Genomic DNA, 25,744 nt, shown 5'->3' with positions numbered 1-25,744 from the left:
GAGAACTTAGCCTTTTGTATTTATCCGAGCTTTTCATAAATGTGTACAGTTTAGTTCAGCTTCACTCCAGAATTTCCAAAGCAACCAGTCAGTCAAATAGTTCCACACAATTAAAGTAGTTTACAGTATTACATTTTAATTTTATTTTGTATTACTTATATAATTTAACTATTTAATATGTATATTCTTATTTTAAATCAAAGGTAAAAATCTATTGTTATGAATTAAATTCTGTTGCTGCTGTAGAGACAACAAATTACATAACATCAGCCAGTGCTATTAAACCTGATTCTGATAATTGGTCTGGGAGACCCACCACCGGTCACCTGATCCCAGTTACCGCAGATCGTAATGCGAGATTGAAGCCTTTTCTATTTATTGGTGTTCATCAGTTCAGTTAACTTTCCCTCTGTGGTTCCAAAGCAGAAGCTCAGTCTGTCTAATATTTCCACACAATTAAAATGGGGACTTATCATGTACTGAGCTACAGCTGCAGAGAAAGTGCAGTGCAGATAGACATATGGGGCAGGGTCACGTCGAGTTACATTGTGAGGTCGAGTCCATTCTATTGGACTGGAGACCATTAATTTGGCCTAGAACTGCAGACAGGAAGCTGTCCATGAACCTGGTGGTACGCGCTTTAAGGCTTTTGCATCTCTTCCCCGATGGAGGTTTGGGTTTGCAGCAATAATGTCCAAAGTTGTGGGCATCTTTGAGTACAAGGCCTGCTTTCCCGAGGCAGGGTAAGTGTAGGAAGAGTCCATAGAGGGGAGGCTTGTTTCTATGATGTTTCCAGATGAGACCAAAGTTCTCTGCAGTTCCTTGCAGTCATGGGCAGAGCTTTAGCCATACGAAGTTGTGAAGTATCGAGAAGAAGCTCAGAGACCTCGGCCTTCACCCTGCCTTGTGTAGCTGGATCCTGGACTTCCTGTCAGATGGCTGGCAGGTGGTAAGAGAGGGATCCCTCACCTCTGTCTCTTTGACCCTCAGCACACATGCCCCACAGGCTTGAATCCTTGGCCCCCTCCTTTACTCTCTGTGCACCCATGACTTGTGTCGCCACCCACAGCTCCAATCTGTTAATTAAATTTGCTGACGACACTATATTGATTGGCCTAATCCCAAATAATAACTTTCAATTGATCAAATGCTTCCTGACAAGTCTCGGTCCAAACAGACTTTTCACCCTTCTTCAGGAGATTAGTCAGAGGAAGAGCGATATCAGCAAAGTTCTTACACAACTTACGATAATATCCAACCATTCCCAGAAACCTTCCAAGAGCCTTCTTACCAGTCTGTCACAAAAACTGTGGGTCAACTGTCTAAGAAAAATAACAAGATGGTTTGAATGGCAAAAATAGATTGAGGTGCTATTATTTACAAAGATAGTGGAAAAACAAAAACTTGGATGTCCACATGAAAACAAGAATTTTTTAAAAAAAAACAACTATATTATATATATATACACACACACACACAGCTTGCAATTGTCACCTGTCTGGTTAACAGCCACCCTCAGACTAAACAGAAAAAAAAACGACCCAAAGCCTTGGTAACCTGAGGCTTATAACTGCTAAGCCAATCTCCCTAGACTAACCAAAAGCTAATTAACTCAATTATCTTCCATTTCACACAATCTGAAACTCTACCACCAGTTCTCACAATAAACACATAGACTTCATTACGGGATTCACCATTTCCAGGTTAAATAACTTGTATAAACCCCAAAACTTTACCACAAGATGAGTAATTAGGTAACATAACCCTTGTCCCAGGTAAAGATGGTACCCTCCACCATCAGCACACCTGTGCAGGTTGCTGCTGCCTCTATATAAGACAGCTCTATGCAGCAGCTCTGTTTCAGACCCAGTGACTGTGGAGGAGAGAAACGTCAGATTACCATGACACTTCAGCAAAACACTTACTGGAAAGATGAATATGAATAAATTCACCTGAGATAATAAAACTGTGACATAGTGTGTTTCTTTTTTTCATACCTATTACTGCTGGGGATGAGTGTAAAATTGTGACTGTTGATTTATTGTGACGCGTGCACTCACCACAATAACAGAGGGAATAATGTGTGTGGATGACCCTTTGGGTGTTTTACCGAGTGTGCCATGAGACGTCTGTAATCAGTGACGGGCCTTCATCACACAGTCGGAATAGGAACTTCAGAAATTGCCTGAATTTTGCCTGCACAGGAGCCAACTTGCCTTGACCTACAACACAGCCAAGATAGGTCACAGAGGCATGGCCAAATTCATTCTTAGCTAAGTCAACTGTAAGGCTGACCCTGGAAAGCCTGTCAAACAGCTCTTCTACTACACAGATATGCTCTTCCCAAGTGTCACTCCCTGTGACTAAGTCATCAATATAGGTATCTGTGTGTCCTAACCCTTGAATTACAGAATCAATCATTCTCTGGAACGTTCCTGGAGCATATTTCATTCCAAATGGCGAAACATTGTATTCATACAACCCAGAAGGTGTCACAAATGCAGAAATTTCTCTACCTCAGTCCGTCAATGGAACACACCACACCCTTTCAACAGATCAATCTTTGTAAGAAATTACCTTTTCCAACCTTATCAATGCAATCATCCACCCTAGGGATAGGATAGGCATCTGTTTTTGTTACTGCATTTACCTTCCTATAATCAGTGCAAAATCTAACACTACCATCAAGTTTGGGCACAATAACGCAGGGTGAGCTCCAATTTGATGTTGAAGGCCTGATAATACCATTTTCAGCATATATTAAATTTCTTGCTCAGCCAATTTACACTTTTCTACGTTCATGCGATATGGGTGTTGTTTAATCGGTTTGGCTTGACCAATATCTACGTCATGTACTGCGACCGTGGTTTGCTTGGGAACATTGGGAAATAAAACTTTAAAACTCAGAATTAATTCCTTCAGCTGTTGTTGTTGCTTTGGCTGCAGATGAGCCAACTTGTTGTCCACGTTTTTGAGAACAACCGAGTTCATTAGCCTAACTGGGACCATGTTTGGCTTGTGAAAAGTCTCAGACGAGTCAATTGTTTCATTCTCAGGGCTGTCAAATTTATATGTTTGACAACACTCACCGATGGTGCCTGCTTGCCAGAATAAGGCTTTATCATATTGATGTGTACCACCTGTGTTAGTTTACGTCAGTCATGTGTTTTAATAACATAATTCACATCATTAATTTGAGAGACTATTTCATACAGTCCATTGAATTTCGCTTGAAGTAGAATCGTCAACATTGGAGATAAGGCAAGCACATTATCCCCCACCTTGTATTTTCTTTTGTTTTGGTCCGCTTATCAAACCAACACTTCACTTTGTTTTGAGAAATCTAAGTTTTGTCTCGCTAGACTACAGGCCTGGTGTAGTTTATTTTTGAACTTCAAAACACAGTCTAACAAGTTAACATATACATCCCCATCAATCCACTGTTCCTTTAACAAGGTCAAAGGTCCCCTCACTCTATGACCAAATACAAGTTCAAATGGACTAAAGCCCAGTGATTCCTGTACCAACTCTCTTAAGCCTGATTTATACTTGTGCGTCAAGTGTACGCCATAGGCACTATGTACCCTACGCCGTCCCCACACTGTACCCTACGCCACAGGGTAACGTGAACCTCCTCAAAAAAGTAACTCACGCGTCGCGGCGATGCAGACCGCAACAACTGTGATTGGTTCGCTTGGTAGCATTGCATTTCCGGTTGCTTTTCTCCGCCATGTCTGTACACTGATGCAAAATAAATGGTTGGAGACAATGAACCAAATCGTCAAATCTACCTGCCGACATCCGAAAATATTTGAAATGCATTTACTCGTCCATGTCTCTCACGAAGAAGCTCAACAGTGTCAGAGAAACCCCACCGCCAACTTGCGTTTTGGTGGTGAAGTGCAGAGCGATGCAGACACAACTACGCATGCTCGCTACGGCGTAGGGCTACGCAAAAATTAAATCAGGCCTATGGTGTAGGATACAGCGTATCCCGAATGCACAAGTATAAATCAGCCTTTACGGTGAACAAAATCAAATGTATTCCTTCATCCCGTTTTTTTTTCATTTTCAACACAGTATGTCTTAATCATTGTTTTGAGGGTAGAATGAAATCTTTCTAAAGCCCCTTGTGATTCTGGATGGTACGCAGACGATGTAATTTGTTTAGCTCCCAGTTCATAAACTACCTGCTGGAATAATCCAGATGTAAAATTACTTCCTTGATCAGACTAGATTTCTTAAGGCAAACCAAATAAAGTAAAAAACTTGTTAGAGCCTTCGCCAGTTTTAGCTTTAATATTTCTGAGAGGTATTGCCTCTGGGAATCTGGATGCAGTACACATAATAGTTAGCAAATACTGATGGACAGCTTTAGTCTTTGGCAATGGGCCAACACAATCCACTATAAATTTGGAACAGGGTTCTCCGAATGCAGGTATAGGCCGGAGTGGGGTCACTGGGGTGACCTCATTAGGTTTACCCACAACTTGACAAGTGTGACAGGATCTGCAAAAGGTCACAACATCTTTCCTCAAATTAGGCCAGAAAAATTCTCTCATAATCCTGTTTACAGTTTTATTCTCTCCAAAATGGCCACCTAAGGGCATACTGTGGGCCAAAGTTAAAATTTCAGTCCAATAAAATTCAGGAACTACAACTTGGTGAATAATTGTCCATTCCTCACTCGCAGGTATAGCAGGTGGCCTCCACTTCCTCATTAACACTCCATCCTTGAGATAATACCCTACTGACATTTTCTTAATCTCATCATCTGAGAGAGATGTTTCTTATAAAGCTTCAATCTCAGGGTCTCGGTTCTGTTCTGCTATAAACTCCTTCCTAGACAGGGATAAATCTTTCTCATCAGACTTACTACCTGAATCCTGTTGAAACAATGAAGGCTGAAAGGTCCCTGACAAGTCATCATAACCTGAATCCTGGTCAACCTGATTTTGGCAATCAGAGGTATCAGAATCATGCTGCACAGAACCGTCTGCATTGGCAGACTTTTTAGCCATACTTTGAGTTACTGTGACAAATGTTAAAATCCATCTGTGGGTCGTCAGTGGTTGGCTTAGTTGTCAACTGCACTGCAGGAACAACTTTACCATCTGCCAGGTCATTCCCTAACAGCAAAGTAACAGCTTCCACCGGTAAACTGGAGCATAATCCGATCCTAACAGGTCCCGAAACAAACCCTGACTGTAAAGTTACCTTGTGCAATGGCACAGAAACAATGCTGCCCCCAATGCCTTTAATAAGATTTACCTCACCAGTGTCAGTCTCATCACCGAACTAATATAAGTGACTGAGAAGTCCCAGTATCTCGAAGAATTTTCACTGGTAGCGGTGTTGACCCTTCCATTACTAATACAAACCCATCTGACATAAAATGATCGAATCCCTTCTTAACTCAGTCAGACCTCTCAGTCCTTAACTGAGCCTCAGCAGAATGTTCAGAACCCTGTGGGTTTATAGGTGCTTCAACATACTGATCACAGGCATGTGGGACTGCCTCCTTTTCCTTTTTCTTCTTCAGGACAGAACAATTAGCCACCATATGACCAGCTTTCTTACAATAGTAACAAGGAAGACCAGAATATTTCTCCTTCAACTGCTTCCCTTCATCCTTAGTCTCGTCACTAGTCCCAGCTTTAATTTCTGGTTTACCCTGGTTATCCCTGCTACTCTTTTGGAAGCTCTTATTCGGGGTAAACTTAATGTTATGAGTTAAAGCAAACACATCTGGTAATCTAGCAGACTCCTGCAAAGTGGCAGCATCCTTTTCATTTAATTACATCTTTATGTCATCAGGGACACACATTTTGAATTCGTCAATTAAAACCAACTCTTTCAAGCTGTTAAAATCATCATTTACATTTTTATATGTGCACCAGCGGTCAAAATACACAAACTTCTCATAAGCAAATTCCATATTAGTCCGGTTCACAGATTTCCTCAAATTTCTAAACTTTTGCCTGTATGCTTCTGGGACCAACTCGTAAGCTTTGAGCACAGCCTGTTTCACTATGTCATAATCAGCTGCTTCAACAACTGTCAAAGCAGAATAGGCTTGCTGAGCCTTCCCCTTAATTACTCTTTGTAAGAGAATAGGCCAACCCTCTTTTGGCCATTTTCAACCCTGAGCAACCTTCTCAAAATACTGAAAGTATTTATCAACCTCTGCCTCGTCAAATGGAGGTACCAATTTAACTTCCCGACTGGCCTCAAACTTATCGCCAGAGTCTAACGCTAGACCCCTTTGCTGCAATCTCTCTATCTTTTCCAGCTCGAACAGCCTCTGTCTTTCTGCTTCCTTCCTGTTTTTCTGCCTCTTCTCTCTGTTTTCCTGCCTTTGCAGCCTCAACCTGCCTCTGCCTTTCCACAGCCTCCATCTTTAATTTTTCTAACTTGTACGGGAGCCCAAGCTCACTAGGTTTACTTTCAGGAAACACCTCCAACTCCTCCACTTTAAACACACCCTCATATACATAATGTTCAGCTATTATCCTCTGCATCTGTGACCTCCTCATTGTCGATTTCACCTTAGCAAGTTTTAACCTTTTAGCAATACTCAACAATTCAATCCTTCTGGTGTCCTTTAATGCCTCAGAGGTTGGTGCTTCCAGAAATCTATCAACATCCATTGCTGCTGATTTTCCACACACAAATAAATCAAAAGGGATTTCTCCAATGAAATCGATAATTAATCTATACGCCTCCAAATCTTTTCCTATATCGGATGCAGGCCCCAATTTTGTCCCTGTAACGCTTTAGAAATGAGTCCTAAACAAAAGTGAACAGTGTTATGTGTATATATGTGGGTAAATATAACTCAAGGCTTGGAGTGTTCAGATGGTAAACTATGAAAGTTCAGTTCAACCACAGAATAGTTGAGGAGAGAGAGATATTTGCAATCCAGGGTAAATGTCGAGAGAAGGCAATAACGTTGAATTCCACAGCATCCATGGTGGTAAAACGAGAGAACAGTCGCTGTAGATTTTATCTGTCGTCGTTCCAAATCCACATACAAATTATCACCAAAAGTGACTTTTCACAAGGGGTATCGTCTTCAAGTGAATTTCCACACCACACCCAGGCAAGGGTTAACACATAAGTGGTCTTCACAGGATACCCCAAATCCGATCCACTCCTATGGATCAAATGAGGTGACAACCACACATTCAACGTATGTTGAATCAATAATTGACCTACCCTTGTGGGTATAGGAAAGTTCTAAACAGTGACCCTTGGCCACTGGTTCCCTTGTTCCGATCCTTCCATTTTTCCTCCTTCATCTCCGTCTGACTCTGAGTGTCTGTGTCCTCCTTTAAAACTAAACAAGCTGTGAGTGATGTGAACAAGATGCAAGTCAGACTGATTTCCATTCTTACTCTTTCTCTCTCTCTCAAAATGACAGTCCACAGCAAACAAAATCTAGGGATTCATAACAATGGCCACTCCCCATTGTGAACTGACTGGTGTGCCAGTAGGTGGGATGACTGAGTGAATCCTTGCCCACATTCTGAGCAGGTGAACGGCTTCTCCCCAGTGTGAACTCGCTGATGTCTCTGTAGGATGGATGATCGAGTGAATCCCTTCCCACATTCTAAGCAGGTGAACGGTTTCTCCCCAGTGTGAACTCACTGATGACTCTGTAGGTCGGATGACCGAGTGAAACCCTTCCCACAGTCTGAGCAGGTGAGTGGTCTCTCTCCAGTGTGAACTGATTGGTGTGCCATTAGTTTGGACGACTGAGTGAATCCTTTCCCACATTCTGAGCAGGTGAACGGCCACTCCCCACTGTGAACTGACTGGTGTGCCAGTAGTTTGAATGACTGAGTGAATCCTTTCCCACATTCTCAGCAGGTGAACGGCTTCTCCCCAGTGTAAACTCGCTGATGACTCTGTAGTTGGGACAACTGAGTGAATCCCTTCCCACATTCTCAGCAGGTGAATGGCTTCTCCCCAGTGTGAACTCGCTGATGATTCTGTAGGGTGGATGACTGAGTGAATCTCTTCCCACAAACTGAGCAGGTGAACGGCTTCTCCCCAGTGTGAACTTGCTGATGACTCTGTAGGTGGGATGACTGAGTGAATCCCTTCCCACATTCTAAGCAGGTGAACGGCTTCTCCCCAGTGTGAACTTGCTGATGTCTCTGTAGGTAGGATGACCTAGTGAATCCCTTCCCACAGTCTGAGCAGGTGAACAGTTTCTCCCCAGTGTGAACTCGCTGATGACTCTGTAGGTCGGATGACCAAGTGAAACCCTTCCCACAGTCTGAACAGGTGAATGGCCTCTCTCCAGTGTGAACTGATTGGTGTGCCATTAGTTTGGACGACTGAGTGAATCCTTTCCCACATTCTGAGCAGGTGAATGGCCACTCCCCACTGTGAACTGACTGGTGTGCCAGTAGTTTGAATGACTGAGTGAATCCTTTCCCACATTCTGAGCAGGTGAACGGCTTCTCCCCAGTGTAAACTCGCTGATGACTCTGTAGTTGGGACAACTGAGTGAATCCCTTCCCACAGACTGAGCAGGTGAATGGCTTCTCCCCAGTGTGAACTCGCTGATGTGTCAGTAGGTTGGATGAGTGAGTGAATCTCTTCCCACAGACTGAGCAGGTGAACGGCTTCTCCCCAGTGTGAACTAGCTGATGACTCTGTAGGTGGGATAACTGAGGGAATCTCTTCCCACATTCTGAGCAGGTGAACGGCTTCTCCCCAGTGTGAACTCGCTGATGACTCTGTAGGTTGGATGATTGAGTGAATCCCTTCCCACAGACTGAGCAGGTGAACGGCTTCTCCCCAGTGTGAACTTGCTGATGTCTCTGTAGGGTGGATGACTGAGGGAATCCCTTCCCACAGACTGAGCAAGTGAACGGCTTCTCCCCAGTGTGAACACGCTGATGTCTCTGTAGGTGGGATGACTGAGTGAATCCTTTCCCACATTCTAAGCAGGTGAATGGTTTCTCCCCAGTGTGAACTCGCTGGTGTCTCTGTAGGGTGTAAGAGTGAGTGAATCTCTTCTCACAGACTGAGCAGGTGAACGGTTTCTCCCCAGTGTGAACTCGCTGGTGAGCCATTAGGTCAGATAACTAAGTGAATCCTTTCCCAGAAATTCAGCAGATGACCAGCCTCTGCCCAGTGTGAACTGATTGGTGAGTCCAAGGGTGGGAAGACTGACTGAATTCCTTCTCACACACAGAACAGATGAATGGCCTTGTCCGGTGTGAACTTGCTGATGTACCTTGAATTGAGATAACCGACTGAATCCCTTCCCACTGTGTAAAATGACGGGAATGCCAGTCCGTCAGATGATCGAGTGAATCCCTCCCCACAGTCTGAGCTGGAAGGATGGCCGATTGAATCCCTTGCTCCACTTCTTAAATATCCAGACAGAGACAGCAAAACTGGCGTGTGTGTTTGAGATTCCTGTAGACAAATTCCTTCTCGTTTTTAACCTGTAAGAAGATTTACAAAATCCATCAGTCGGTGTAGGACAACATTTCAGAAGAGATTACTTGAGTTGCCATGGTTTGATCTGGTATCACACAGTTACAGTGAGGTTCAACCCAAGTTGGAGAGAGAAATCATCTTCTGACTGGGCACAGTGCTGGTATCTGGAATGACCATCAATTCCCTGATGCTCTTCCTGTCTCTGTCAGAATGGGGCATTTCTGCCGTCTCCAATCTGTGACTTGGCTCAGTTTGACTCTCTCCATTGGTATTATTCCCTGTTCCTGCTGAGCAGCATGGGTGCCTGGCCCCACAGTAACTGAAACAGTCTCACGCAAATAGTCTTTCTTGACATGCATCTGGGATTTTCTTTTATGTATTATTAACTTAAAGTGCCACAGTTTTAATGTCATATAAACAATTCCTGCTGAGATGAATGGTTGGTCTGCACAGCTGTTAAAAGGACTTGGAGTGAATTTTTGTATTATTTCAGGTTCTTGTCACAGTCACAGAAAATTACAACACAGAAACAGGCCCTTTGGACCATCTGGTTTGTGCTGAACTATTTAAACTACCCACTCCCATACCCCTACCATCCAGGTACCTATACAAACCTCTTAAATGTTGAAATTGAGCCCGCATGCACCACTTGTGCTGGCTGCTCATTCCACACCCGGATGACCGTCTGTGTGAAGAAGTTTCCCCTCATGTGCGCCTAACATCTCACCTTTCACCCTTAACCCATGGCCTCTGGTTGTAGTACCGCCCAATCTCAGTGGTAAAAGCCAGCTTGCATTTACCTTATCTATATCCCTCATAATTGTCATATACTCCATCAAATCTCCACTCAATCTTCTACGTTCCAAGGAATAAAGTCCTGACCTGTTCCACCTTTCCCTTTCACCCAAGTCCTCCAGACCTGGCAACATCCTTGTGAATTTTCTCTGAACTCTTTCAACATCTCTTACATCTTTCCTGCACGTTGGTGACCAAAACTGCACACAATACTCCAAATTAGGCCTCACCATTGTCTTGTACAATGTCAACAAAACATCCGTCTCCTGTACTCAGTACTTTGGTTGATGAAGGCCAATTTGCCTAAGTCTTTCTTTCTGTCCCTATTTAACTGTGACACCACTTTCAGTGAATTATGGGCATGTATTCCCAGATCCCTTCCTTCTACAGCACTCCTCAGTGCCTGACCACTCACTGTGTAAGACCTTGGTCCCACCAAAATGCAACACCTCACACTTGTCTCCATTAAATTCCATTTTACATTTCTTAACCCATTATTCTAGCTGATCCAGATTGCACTGCAAGCCATGACAGTCTTCCTCGCTGTCCACTACACCCCAATCTTGGTGTCATCCACAAATTTGCTGATCCAGCTAACCATGTTAACATTCAGATTACTGATACAGACGACAAACAACAACAGATCCAGCTCTGATCCCTGTGGCACACCGCTAGTCACAGGCCTCCGGTCAGAGAGGCAACCATCTACTGCCACACACTGGCTTCTCCCAAAGACAGTGACTCATCCAATTTACTATCTCATCTTGAATGCTGAGTGACTAAACCTTCTTGACCAGCCTCCCATATGAGACTTTGTCAAGTGCTTTTGCTAAGGTCCATGTAGACAACATCCACTGCCTTGCCTTCATCCAATTTCCTGATAACTCCCTCGAGAGACTCTATAAGATTGGTTAGACATGACCTACCGTGCACAAAGCCATGCTGCCTATCCTTAATCAGTCCACATCAATCCAAATACTTCTATATCTGGCTCCTGCACACACATTCCAATAACTTTCCCACTACTGATGGGCTCACCAACGTATAATTTCTAGTTTATTTTTAGAGCCTTTCTTGAACAGTGGAACAACATTGGCTGTTCTCCAATCCTCCAGTACCTCACCTGTCACAAACGATTATTTAAATATCTGTGCTTGGGCCCCGACAATTTCTGCACCTGTCTGCCGCAGAGTCCCAGGGAACAACTTGTCAGGCCCTGGGGATTGATCCACGCTAATTTGCATTAAGACAGCCAACACCTCCATCTCTGTAATCTGTACAGGGTCCATGAAGTTGATGCTGCTTTGCCTCACTTCTATAGACTCTGTGTCCATCTCCTGTGTAAATACAGATGCAGAAAAAAATCTCCCACATCTATTTAGTCTCCTCATATGGATTACCATTCTGATCTTCCAGAGGATTAATTTATTCCTTTGCAATCTTTCTGCTGTAAACATATCTGCAGAATCCCCGAGGATTCTCCTTCACCTTGTCTGCTGGGGCAACCTCATGCCTTCTTTTATTTCTTTCATAAGTGTTCACTTGAATTTCCTGTACTTCATAAGTATCCCATTTGTTCCAGTCTGCCTGTACCTGGTATGCACCTCTTTTTTATTGATCTGGGAGATGAAGCACAAAGGGCTGATAGAGCTGCATGGTGTGAGGTGGGGGTAAGGGGGGTTAAACTAAAGTTGCAGGGGGAATGGGAGCCTGAATAACAGAACAGATAGTGGAGGGGTTGTGGAGACAGTTGTTGTTCAGACCTCAGACAAAGACAGGAATGAAAAAGTTGAGCATGGTGCAGTGAATATGCTGAGCCCTGTACATTTCAATACAAGGAGCAGCGTAGGAAAGGCGAATGTGTTCAGGGCATGGATCAACAGCTGGAATTTAGATACTAGGATCTGGCAACTGTGGACTGGGACAGGCTGCTTTATGGCAAAGGTGTGCCTATTAAATGGGAGGCCTTCAAAGCAAAATTTTGAAAGTACAAGGCGGGTATGTGCCTGTCAGAATAAAAGGTAAAGATAGAAACTGTAGAGAACCTCGGTTTTCAAGAGATATTGAGACCCTGGTGAAGCACAAAATGGAGTTGCAGAACAGGGATAGGCAGGTAGGTTCTTATGGAGTATAAGAAATGCAAGAGAACACATAAGAAATAAATCAGGATGGCTAAAAGAAAGCATGAGATTCCCCTCACAGAAAAGATGAAGGATAATCCTCAGGGATTCTGGAAATAGCTTAAGAGCAAAAGGATTGCAAGGCATAAAGTTGGTCCTCTGGAAGACCGGAATGGCAATCCACGTGTGGAAGCAAAGCAGATGGGGGAGATCTCAAATATATTTTTCATCCCATTTACTCAGGAGATGGACACAGGGTCTGCAGGAGTGTGGAAAAGCGGCATTAAAATCGTGGACCCTGTACAGAATAAAGAAGAGGAGATGTTTGCCATCCTGAGGCAGATTAGGGTGGATAAATCTCCGGGGCATGATAAGGTGCTCCCTCAAACTCCATGGGAGGCAAGTGCAAAAATTGTCGGGGCCCTAGCAGAGATAATTAAATCATCCTTAGTGACAGGGGATTATCAGAGGATTGTAGGATAGCCAAAGTTATTTCGCTGTTCAACATAGAACATAGAAATCTACAGCATATTCCAGGCCATTCAGCCCACAATATTCTGCCAACCATGTAACTTACTCTGGAAACTGCCTAGAATTTCCCTAGTACATAGACCTCTATTTTGCTAAGCTCCATGTACCTATCAAAGAGGCTGTTAATAGACCATCTTGTATCTGCCTCGACCACCACTGCTGGCAGTGCATTCCACGCACCCACCACTCTCTGTGTAATAAAACTTACCCCTGACATCTCCCAGTATCTATTTCCAAGCACCTTAAAACTATGCTCCCTCATGTTAGCCATTTCAACCTTGGGGAAAAACCTCTGGCTATCCACGTGATCAATGCCCCTCATCATCTTATACACCTCAAAAAGGCTCTAATCATGAACAAGGAAATTATACATTGCTTTGAGGATTTGTTGGAAGTATACAAAATTATGAGGGTATAGATAGGGTAAATGCAAGCAGCTTTTTCCACTGAGGTTGGGTGGGATGACAACCAGAGGTCATGGGTACGTAGGGAAGGTGAAAATTTAATGGGAACATGTGGAAAAGCTCGTGAGAGTATGGAATGAGATGTCAGCACAAGTGGTGAATATGAGCTCTTTTTCACAATTAAGAGAAGTTTGGATGGGAGCCTGGATGACAGGGGTATGGAGGGCGATGGTCCCGGTGCAGATAGTTGCGTTACAGATTAAATGTTTTTTCAGCATTAACTAGATGGGCCAAATAGCCTGTTTCTGTACGGAAGTCCTCCATGTTCCTATGACAGAGAAGCTGGCCAAACTTGTCTGGAAGGGAAAAGGTAGGAGTGACAACGGAGTAGCAATGGCTGGAGCTTCTGGGAGCAATTCAGGAGCTGAGTGACAGATACACCCCAAAGAAGTGGAAGCATTGGAAAGGCAGGAGGACACAACCGTGGATGAAATGAGAAGCCAAAGCCAACATAAAAGCCAAAGAGAGGGCAAACAAAAGAGCAAAAACTATTAGGAAACTTTTAGAAACCAACAGAAGATGACTTAAAAAAAAGTCAGATGAGCATAGGGTGTGGAATTATGACATTGTAGTCATTAATGAGTCTTGGTGGCACCCAACAGTCTGAGGCATTTAGGGGAACAAAATATCCGGGGCCTCAATATCTCTTGAAAACCAAGGTTCCCTGCATCAGTTACCTTTCAACTTTTATTTTGGCAGGCATATACAAACTAGACACCCTCAAAACTTCACTTCTGAAGGCCTCCCACTTTCCAAGTACTCCTTTGCCAGAAAACAGCCTGTCCCAAACCACACTTGTCAGATCCTTTCTGATACCATCAAAATTGACCTTTCTCCAATTTAGAACCTCAACGCATGGTCCAGACCTCTCTTTTCCCATACTTACTTTGAATCTCATGGCATTATGATCACTAATTTCTGTCACCAGCCCTGGATCATTTCCTAACAGCTTACTGAACACTTCTACATCAGGAATTCTATGTACTGATTAAGGGCACATTTGACAAACTCTACCCCATCTAGTCCCTTTACAATATGGGAGTCCCAGTCAATATATGGAAAGATAAAATCACTTACTGAATCAACCTTTGTTTCTTGGCATGGTCTACCATCTCTCTACAAATTGGTTCCTCTAAATCCCTCAGACTGTTCAGTGCAACCAAGTCCCAATAATGGCTACAATATCATAATTCCCTGTCCTGCGCTCATCTGGCTTTCCTGCGATACTTCTTGCATTGTGATATACACAGCTCACCACATTCATCACACCATGCTCAACCATTTGATTGCTGAATCTATCTGAGGTCTGAACAACATCTGACTAGTGTCAAGAAAACAAACTCTCCCTCATTGTCACAAAAATAAAGGAGCTGATTGTGGACGACAGGAGGAATGGAGACCGGCTAACCCCTATTGACATCAATGGATCTGGGGTTGAGAGGGTGAACAGCTTTAAGTTCCTCGGCATAAACATCACCGAGGATCTTACGTGGTCTGTACATACCGGCTGTGTTGTGAAACGAGCACAACAGCACCTCTTTCACCTCAGACGGTTGAAGAAGTTTGGGATAAGGCCCCAAATCCTAAGAACTTTCTACAGGGACACAATTGAGAGCATCCTGACTGGCTGCATCACTGCCTGGTATGGGAACTGTACTTCCTTTAATCACAGGAACCTGCAGAGAGTGGTGCAGATAGCCCAGCACATCTGTAGATGTGAACTTCCCACTATTCAGGACATTTACAGAGACAGGTGTGTAAAAAGGGCCCGAAGGATATTGGGGACGCAATTCACCACAACCACAAACTGTTCCTGCTGCTACCATCCAGGAAACGGTACCACAGCAAAAGGACCAGCAGGCTCTGGGACATCATCTTCCACCAGGCCATCAGACTGATTAATTCATGCTGATACAATTGCATTTCTATGTTATATTGACTGTCCTATGTACAAACTATTTATTATATATTACTATAAATTACACATTGCACATTTAGAAATAAAAGTAACAAAGATTTCTACTCCTCATGTATAGGAAGAATGTATGTAATAAAGTCAATTCAATTCAATCTCTCCACTATCTGTTCTGTCATTCTGGTTCCCATTCCCCCTACAACTTATTTTAACCTCATCACCCCTCACCCCACACTAGAAGCATTACCACTAGGATATCAGTCCCCTCTTGTTCTGTTCCACTAAATACCGAATCCCCTATCAGCCCTTTGACTTTCCTCTGCCAGGTAATCCACCCAACAGTTTCTAAAGTGGTCCACCTGCTGTTGCGTGGGATGGCAGCAAGAGTACTCTGCGATGGCTATTTAACCTCATTCCCCTTCCTGACTCTCACCCAGTTTCCTGTGTCCTACACCTTGGGTGTAACTCACCTCTCTTCATGTCATATCTATCACCCCCTCCGACTCCTGGATGATCCGGAATTCATCCATTTCAAGTTCCAACTCCGTAAAGTGCAGGGTTACAAGCTGCAGCTGGATGCACATCTTGTAGGTGAGGGCATCAGGGACACTGGAGGTCTCCCCACCTTCCCACCAATGTCCCCTCTAATTTGTAATGACCAGTGTGCACATAAAGCTTATACTGTGCATTCTTTTAACCAGTGACATGTGCACAATGAATTTTATATAGCGAGGTATTTATTTCAACAGCCAGCAAATCACTGTCAGTAAGAACTTTGATCTCCTCTGGGTTCGATCGAGTTCATCTACACTCTCACACAATTTATGTAGCAGGCCTGTAACGGGTAATAAAGGATTTTCCCACCAGAGCTTTTGCACATTGTCCATATGTGTTTCTCTTGCTAAATGACACTTTAAAAAGTCAGAATTCCAAATATCACTCCACTTCTTCCCACTTGCAAATTCTCCAGCAACTTTTGCATCACCACAATACACACAGGTAACAACAGTTTCTGTATTGTACATAAATATTTCCACTGAACCCTCCCCCAGGTGACTGACGGTGGTGAACTCAGTGATGGCAATGCCAATGAATATGAAGGGAAGGGCAGTAGTCTGTCTCATTGGAGTCTGGCACATTTGTGATGTGAAGCTACTTGTTGCCCTGGACAAAGGTGTTTGATATCATTATGTACCCAGAGAGAGTGGGACAAAACATGTTCTCACGGGTAGAAAGTCCAGAACAAGAGGGGGTGGAACAAGCAACAGACACAAAATGCTGGGGGAACTCAGCAGGCCAGGCAGCATCTATGGAAAAGAGTACTAATGCTGAGTTCCTCCAGCAATTTGTGTGTGTTGCTCGAATTTCCAGCATCTGCAGATTTTCTCTTGTTTGTGACTGGAGGCAGAACAAAGGTGATTTTCACAACAGCTGATGTAAAAGATTTTGTTCCCTTTCTCCGAGTTCCCGATCCTTGCATTTAGACAGCTGGAGCTCAGCTCTGTCTGAGAGACCCATCGGTTCCCATTCCCTCATCAGCCGGAAGCTCCCCGGGGCCCGTGTACGGATGGTGGGGCTGAGAGAGAGGGAAGAGAGCAGGACTGTCCCGGGATTGCGGGTCACGGAGTCCGGAGTCACAACATCGCCCCGAGATTCTCGCTTACCTGCGCCCGATCCTGGAGCCGTGATCCCGAGGCCTTTGTGTACTACGCGCATGCGTGATATTCACCAACGTCATCAACCTTGACGCCTGCGCATTTGATCAATGCTTCAGCGCCGGCGAAATTTTTAACGCAGGCCTTTATGGGTCATCCCGGTGCCATTAATAGTTTCTGCAAGCACTAGTTCCTTGTCCACCTCAGTTTTTTTGTGTATATAGAATACTCAGCAACTGTTTTAACGCAGAAAGCGGCTCCCGTAAACAATATACTCAATATCAACATGTATCTAATGCCAAAGTACAATCCTCTTAAAAATATAGATATAAAACACAAGGGGTTCTGCTGTTACTGGAAATGCAGAGACGCACACACACAAAATGCTGAAGCAACTCTGCAGTTCAGGCAGCAACTAAGCAGAGGAGCACACAGTCTAGGCATTCTGAAGGAGCTCGGCCTAATCGTTGTCTATTTATTCCTCTCCACATTTGCTGTCTGATCTGTTGATTTCCACCAGTAATTTGCAGAATTTAACCACACTTTTTTCAGTTAACCAGTTTCCAGATGTTTCTAATCCTTCATTTGTAGCCACATGCTGCCGGTCTGATTCACTTCCTCCTCGTCCTTGTAAATGATAGGCCCCATTTCCTTTTGGAGCCCCAAAGATCTGACTCAGGATGCCAACTCTAGTTTCTGACTCTGCTCCATCGAACATTCACTCGCTAGTCTGCTGTCGGACTTCACAGGCGCATTGCAACAACCCAACTGTCTTTGTAATTACTGAAAATGACACGAAATGTTGAAAAGAGCAGCGGAGAAGGAATTTAACCCCCTTAGTCCAGAGTCCTGAGGAATGTCAAAGCTACAGTGAGCTCATCATCTGATTCAAACTGGAGAAAATCATGCAGGGAATTCGTACAGGTGTATAAAATCATGAGAGGCATTGGTCGTGGAATAGCCAGTTGCTTTTTCCCTGGACTGAAATGGCGAACACTCGGGGGCAGAGCGTTAAGGTGTTTGAAAGTATTTGCAAGACAGAAGTCAGAGCGGTGGGCGTATGGAATGCACTGCCGGTGATGGTGGTGGAGACGGATGCAATTGAGTCTTTAAAGAGAATAGATAGGTACATGGAGCTTAGAAAAATAGAGGGCTATGTGCGACGGTAATTCTAGGCTGTTTGGAGAGTAGGTTACATGGTCGGCACAACACTGTGGGCCGAACAGCCTGTACTGTGCTATTGATTTCTATGATTCTATGAAATTCAAGGGAAGTCTGCTATCCCACGGAGTGGTGACTAGCTGCAACCTGTCATCACAGGGAGAGTGAGAGGGGAACGGCAGGGATGGATTTTAAAATACTGATATGGAACAGAAACATGGGCAGGGACCAGATGGGCCGAGTGGCCTCTCTCGTGTACATTGTGAGTGTGGTAGAGACAGTAAGTACCTGAGACACGGGATTTGATACAGAACCGATTTATCTTTCACAGATCCACAACATTAAACATCAGTCTACTTTCAGGCTAATTATCAGCAGAACGAACTCCTCCAATGCTCAGTGACCAGGGTTCAGTCCTGGGTGCGATGAGCAGCCGCAAGAACTGCAGATTCTGACAGTAACAGTCCCTCATGAACCTGCAGCTGCCTTCAGTCACCGTGATGGTTAAACATTTAACACGGAGCTAATTTGAACTTCCTCCCTGATGTGAAGTTTCTGGTGTTGCAGCAGCTGTGAAGATTGAGTAAAACTCTTTGCTCACTCTCGACAGAAATGTGGCCTCTATTTATTGTGAACTCACTAGAGACAGTAAGTACCTGTTGTGGCTGTGATTCCCATACACAAATCCTTTGACTTTTCTACACTGCTAAAAGTTTACAAAGCACGTCAGTGGGTGAAGGACATTTCAACTGAGATAATTTTAGTCTCCATGGTGCCTTCTGGTAAAACACTGTCACAACTCAAAACAATTTGGAGGAACAAGATTTCATCTTCTAACTAGCTACAGTTCCGGCATCAGGCACAATAAGAAACGTTCTGCTTCCCTCTCGGTATCAAAATGGATCATTCCTCCCCTTCCTCAGTCTGTGACTTGGCTCAGTTTGTCTGTCTCCTTTGCATTCTGAGCATGTGCCACACACCTACTAAGATCACATTTTATTTACACGGCTGTGACTGGAGACTTTCTGATTATTATGTCCCTCCTGGCATTTGACGGTGGTAAACTAGGAGCCAGCAATGGTATTGACCCTCAGGAGTACCTGATTAGGTTTTCTCTTTGGAGACCGATAAACTGCCGGTTGTGTGTGGTCGGATGAGTGGGTCGTTTTCAGACTGGAAGGAGGTATCGTTTGGAGTATTCCAGAGATCAGTCCCTGACCACAGTTCTTCACAGTTTAATGGCCTGGCGGAGGCAGCGAGACGTGAGATGTCCCAGTCTGCTGGTGACGTAGAAAGAGCGGAGTTGGGGGAGGGGAGGCTATTCACATACAATTTCGTAGCTTTGCAATCTGTACACAGTGCACTGTGGGGCTGCAGTGGCGGGTTCCATTGCTGGGATCAGTGCACAGTCATTGTGGGCTATGAGGATTTTGTGAATAAAGTGCCGTTCTTCTGTTTAGTATCTCAAGCCGCAGAGCAAGCCCATCGTTGGTATACTTAAGTTGTATTTATGGCGTTGTGATAACGAGATGATAGCCCTCCACGACCTCTCTGTCCTTTCCTTTCAATATTCGACTTCACTCGTAAATCTGTCATCCGATGCATTGACATAGAACTCGCTAATACAAAAGTTAAATTTTTTCACCAACAACCCTATGGCTTCTAAGCAAACAACGTTACTTTATTTGCTAATTATATTTTGTGATAATTAGTGAGTGCAACCGTGTCATATTATTAAATTAAGTATTATATGTTTTATTGTACCAGTTACACACTGAAATGCAGTGATAGGCTATAATCTTGTTAATGTCTTAACTATCACTACATTTCTGTGGAGCTCTGGAATTCATAAATTTCTTTCATCTTGGTTTAGTGCTTGACATTGTAAGAAGCCCTATTCATATATATATTCACAGATTCACAGGTGCAGTGTCGCCTCACCTGGAAAGATGTTTGGACAACGGAGAGAGTTCGGCCGTCCGGCCCTTTCACTGTGACACCCCGAACTCCACATCAAATCCGTCCAAACCAATCTGGGTGAACTTTAATGACCAATAAATATAATTCCTCTCAGTGATCAGCTGTCTGAGTGATCCCCTGACTCTGAGAGGAAGGGGTGTCTCTGGTCCACATTGTCAGGGTGTTGAGTTTACCAGGAGACAGAGACTGCAGGAACGAGAGGTTTTCTGTTGACTAATACACTGTGTGTGGACCCCGCTGGCAATTCTGGTGTTGTGACCCGAATCGAGACAAACACCAGGCTGCCCACTCCACCAACAACACGGCACAGCCGGACACATAACAGGGGACTTTACATCTCACAACACTGGATTCAGTGATGAAACCCGGGATTAATGTTGTTGTCCCACCGAAATCATCAGAAACGTCCATTCAGGTGTTTTTAAATACGAGCGCTCCCCCACAGGTGACGTCACACAGACCCTCGCCACGCTCCTGACGTCACACATGGGTCCCCCACAGCGGGATCTGTCAGCACGTGCGCGGTGTCTTACGTCCCCGCGCGCTGGTGGACTCGAGCTTTATCGGTTTAACGGCTGGGCTACTAATCACGTGACCAGCCCCTCCCCCACCCCTGTCAACAGAGGAGTCTGGAGCTCCGCCATTCCCATTGGTGCGAAACGATGTCAATCACTGGTTGCAACCAATAGTGGAGGCGGACCAGCCGAGAGGGCGTTACCCCCGCTGACACCGTCTCCCGAACTTTCCGTCACGGCGGGACAACCGTCAAAGTAAATGTCCGCTTTCTGATTTATTTCCATTTCCCTCCGAGGGAAGTTGGGGCGTTTGTGAAGCGTCTCCTGCGGCCGGAGTCTGATGTGTCGCTGAGAGGTAGGAGGAGACCGCTCGGCCCGTCGGTTTGATGCCGGTTCCCCGGGGAGGGAGAGGATGAAGACGGTGAGAGAGGGGGCGGACAGGATGTTTGTCCCGGTGGGGACAGGAGGGGCTCATCTGTGGAAATGTCTGAGCCCACGGTGGTGGCGATTCACCACATTGGGGGGCAAACACCGGCAGACTGTTGCCCTGCGAGCGGGGCCGATGGTCCGGGCAAAGTGACAATTATTTGTGTTTTGTTGAGACTGTACCGGGAATATGGTGTAAAATCCCGCTCCCCACACTAACACGGGTCACACAGACCAAAGAACAAACTGCCGGAGGAACTCAGTGGGTCGGGCAGCATCTGTGGAGGGAAATGGACCGTCAACATTTCGGGCCGAGACCCTCCCTCTGGACTGAGAGTGGACGGGAAATAGTCCGAGAAAAGAGGTGAGGGGTGGGGATGGGGCAAGAGCTGGGGAGTGAGAGGTGGATCCAGGTGAGGGGGAGGTGGGAAGGTGGAAATAGTGACGGGGTGGGAGGTGAGTGGTTGGGGCAACACGGGGCTGCAGAAGATGGAAATTAATTCCATAGAGGATTAACAAAGAGGTTAGAGAGTATTTGTTATGGAGAGTGCAATGAAGATTCACCAGACTGATCCCTGGAGTGGTGGGGTCATCATATGAAGAAAGATCAAATGTGATAACCCTTTCATTTAGAGAATCGAGGACTGAGAGTTGAACACATTGAAATTCACAACATCATTACCGGCTGAACCAGGGATCCCAGTCTCTGAAAAAGGGGCTGGTCTGTCCGGGACTGAGATGAGGGGAAATGTCTCCACTCCGAGGATGGTGAATGTCTGTAAATCCCCACCACAGAGGGCGGTGAAGACTCAGTGATCATCCTCACATAAAACAGAGGCCGGCAGATGTGTGGAGACCGAAGGGATCGAGGAAATGAGGATCGGGCAGAAACATGTGGCTGAGATGGGAGAGCAGCCGTCATCTTGTTGGTGGTTAGAGGGGCTGAATGGCCACCTCCTGCTGTTTCTCACTTGATGTTTCCTGTCCAGTGAGGCTGGAGGAATGTGAATAGTAATTAGTGTTCATACACATGGAGGGGTTTAAATGAAACCTGCACATTTCCTGTTTGGGTCTGAATTGAGTGATTAGATCAGACCGGACGCAGCTTTGTCATTGTGCCGACTCCAGATACAAAGCCAATGAAACGCAGTTGGCATCTGGACGGGGGGGGGGGGGGTCGGGACCGTCACGTGACGGCTCTGCCCATTTACCTGGCCGGAAACACGTCACCTGCCAATCAAGGTTTGACCCCGCTTCGCCCATCAATGCACACCTCACCATTGGCCTCGTTAATTAGCCTTGTACTTGGCCTCGGGTAATTGGCCTTTGTAATCAGTTTAACCCTGCTGGCACCGAGCCATTGGCTTCCCTGTGAATCACCTGGGCTGGACCTTCCAGACCTATAAAGCAGCCCACGTGTGCATGACCCTTTCTCTTTTGTGCTACCTCCGAGGGACCACCGTGCTGTCCGTGAGTTGTGCTTTGAATAGGGTTGGGAGTGTGGATATTGTCCCTAAGCAGAAGAGCCGCGCCTGCACAAAGTCAAGGGTGGTTGTATACTTTGTCCCCACGCGATTTAATGTGATTTATTGCTGATCCGACTACTGTAAGTTGTGCGCGTGTTGCTTCCGTTGCCATTTTCCCCCGTTTGCCTTCTGTAAATAAAATCCTTCACTACCCAGACTGTGAGCCCAGAGCCCTTGACTTTGAGACCTGCAGAATCTGTTTCCTCACTGGCGCTGCGTGGGGAAAGTGTTCTGGAACAGGGGCAAAATGGCCAGTACAGGCACCGAGCGTAGGATTCCCGGCTGGACCGACGAGAGAGGGATTTGAGGCCTGGCGGACCACGGTAAACCGGTGGACTGGCCCGAGCAGTTGGACCCACGTTGCGAGCACCTGGCCGCGGGGCTGCTCCGGCTGTGGGATGAGGGGGGCCCCAACATGAGCCTCTCTGATCAAGAGGCGAGCGCCCCGGGGAGCCTGTCTGATCAACAACGCCCCACGGGCGCCGCAGCCGAAGATCCGGGTAGGCTCTACCCTGTGGGATCGGGTGGTGACCGCTGTGAGGGTCCGATACCCCACCCTCCTGGAGTGGGATCTACACCGGCGCCCGCAATGGGGTACGGTCAGTCAGGGCACCCGGGTTGTTAGAGAGTGGGCGCTGGTCAACGGCATCTACCAGGGAGCCTGCGACCGTAATTTTTTATAAAACACCCGGGTGACCGGTACCGTCGCAGGATACCTGGTCAGCACCGCGCACCCCGATATAGTCAGTGATCCTGCCCCTCATGACACCAGCTAACGGGAGGACCGTGCGGGATGGTATCACCCTCCTTGAATAGATGCAGTGGGGGCAGAGGCAAGGGCTGGAGACAAGCCCTCCCCGTTTTACGCGCAGGCAGCTGTACATGGACATGGATCCCCAACCCTGACCTCTGCACCCTGTGGAAGGAGCTTTGTGGCGGTGGGGTGGTGGGCAACTGGGCGATTGCACTCATTCTCGTTATTTATCATCGCTGTGTGTATATTATGTTGTCTGTCAAATTTTTAAGAGCACGTCTGTCTGTCTTTAGTTCTGTATAGTCAGATATAGCGTTCACCTTATAAATAGAGTAAGATGTATTCCTTTCCTTTTCACTGCGGTAACGCCTGGCGAGTGGCGAGGCTGCCGAGGGGTGGACTGTGCTGACTGTCACGTGACAGCACTGCCCACGCCTGGTCAGAAGACACGCCCCCTGCCAATCAAGGATTGACCCCTCCTCGCCCATCACTGCACACCTAACCACCGGCCTTGTAATCAGCTTAACCCTGCCGGCACCGAGCCGTTAGCGTTCCTGTGAATTACCTGGGCCGGGCACTTCAGCCTTCCTGCATGAAAAGGGCTGGACGCTCTCTTTGCCATTTCCGAGGGACCACTCTGCTTCATTCCAGGCTGAGAACCGTGGAACAGCGCTGGAGGAAATTGTTGGTAAGCTGTGCATTGAATAGGGTTGGTGATTGTCCCTGATAGCATTGAGCCGTGCCTGTACAATGAAGGGGCTCGGGCATCGTATTGACTTTTCCCTTGGATGTGTGTGTGTGTACTTTATTCCCACGTTCGTTATTAATCGTCTGCGTGTGTTTTACTGCCGACCTGACTTTATCCACGACTGCTGTAAATTGTGTGCGTGCTGTTTCTGTTGCCATTTTCCCATGGTTGCCTTTGAGCTGCTGTGTCCCCTCATTAAAAACAAATGTAGCCTGCGAAAAGTACGAGGCAGAAACAGGAAGCATAAAGACAACCGGGTTCTATTGTTCATTTGTTGTTAGTTTCCCCGAGGAGAGGAGCACCGTTCCCGGAGGCACTGCAATACCGGGTCGATGCGCGGAGTGGACGGAGCAAGCCCCTATTCCATCTCCCTGTTCCAAAAATCAATTTAATATATGGTCCCAGATAAGGGACGTATCAGATATTAAACTGATAAGAACAGATTTTTTTTTTTATTTCAAAATATACTTTATTCAAAAATAAATATATACAATAAACCATTCAATAACTTTTCATCCTTTACATACGTTTCCATTATACTCAGTAAAATACCCGTGTTTATAGCCACCCACGTGGCACTCCAGTAGTTCAGCTTTGCATCTCATTGTTGAGGGGTATACTCCCCACCCACCGACCCCTCCCACTCCCACGGGTGGAGAAACCTATACCGTGGTCCTTCCCCACCGGGCCCTTGCGGTGGCTGCACCAAGTTTCAGTGCGTCCCTCAGCACGTACTCCTGCAGCCGAGAGTGTGCCAGTCGGCAGCATTCTCCCACGGACATCTCCATGTGCTGGTAGATCATCAAGTTTCGGGCTGACCAAAGAGCGTCTTTCACCGAGTTGATGATCTGCCAGCAGCACCGGATGTTGGTCTCCGTGTGCGTCCCCGGGAACAGCCCGTAGATCAGAGAGTCCTCTGTCACGCAGCTGCTGGGGATGAAATGTGACACTAGCCCGTCCATCCTCCTCCACACCCTCTTTGCGAACTGGCAGTGTGCAAAGAGGTGGGTCACAGACTCCTCCTCACTGCAGTCCTCCCGTGGGCAGTGGGGTGCGGAGATGACGTTCCGGGCGTACAGGAGGGCTCTGACTGGGAGGGCCCCTCTCACCGCCAGCCAGGCGAGGTCTTGGTGCCTGTTGGTGAGATCTGGCGATGAGGCATTTTGCCAGATGAACTGGACAGTCTGCTCAGGGAACCACCCCACTGTGTCCATCACGTCCTTCTCCTGCAGTGCCTGCAGGACACTTCGTGCCGACCACTGCCTGATGGCCCTGTGGTCAAAGGCGTTCTCCTGGAAGAACTTTGCTACGTGGGACAGGTATGCCGGCAACGACCAGCTGACGGGGGCGTTGCGCGGGAGTGGGGCCAGGCCCATCCTTCGCAGCCAGGGCGACAAGTAGAACCTGGGCACATAGTGGTACTTGGTGCCCACATACCTGGGCTCTACACACAACCTGATGCAGCGACATACAAAGCTGGCCATCAGGGTGAGGGCGACATTGGGGACATTCTTGCCCCCGTTGTCCAGGGACTTGTGCATGGCGGTCCGTCTCACCCGCTCCATCTTGGATCCTACACTTGATCTTAGCCAAAAGGCCGAGAAGCGATACCACAAATGTCCGGACCCTTTCGGATCTTGCTCGTCTTCCCTCTATTAAGTTGGACCGACTGTCTACAGGACACCGATTTAT

General features: G+C 46.2%; 2 protein-coding genes and 1 non-coding gene across 4 annotated transcripts in view; 1 reads left to right on the top strand and 2 right to left on the bottom strand.

Moving 5' to 3' along the window:
- LOC140208264 (uncharacterized) overlaps positions 1 to 17,012 on the bottom strand; it is a 351,814-nt gene extending 334,802 nt beyond the window's left edge. For both annotated transcript variants that reach the window (XR_011888709.1, XM_072276834.1), the window contains exon 1: positions 16,952 to 17,012. The gene's annotated coding sequence lies outside the window, so the exon portion shown is untranslated. The remainder of the gene's footprint in view (positions 1 to 16,951) is intronic.
- The window catches only part of LOC140208268 (NACHT, LRR and PYD domains-containing protein 3-like), a 552,847-nt gene that overhangs the window by 403,978 nt on the left and 123,125 nt on the right, over positions 1 to 25,744 (top strand). The window lies entirely within an intron of this gene.
- On the bottom strand, positions 24,344 to 24,537 carry LOC140208879 (U2 spliceosomal RNA). Its single transcript, XR_011888965.1, has one exon. It is a non-coding gene; the product is annotated as a U2 spliceosomal RNA (small nuclear RNA).

This window comes from Mobula birostris, chromosome 13 (assembly GCF_030028105.1).
Source record: "Mobula birostris isolate sMobBir1 chromosome 13, sMobBir1.hap1, whole genome shotgun sequence".
Classification (NCBI taxonomy): Eukaryota; Metazoa; Chordata; class Chondrichthyes; order Myliobatiformes; family Myliobatidae; genus Mobula; species Mobula birostris.
This window is presented reverse-complemented; position numbering and strand designations above follow the sequence as displayed.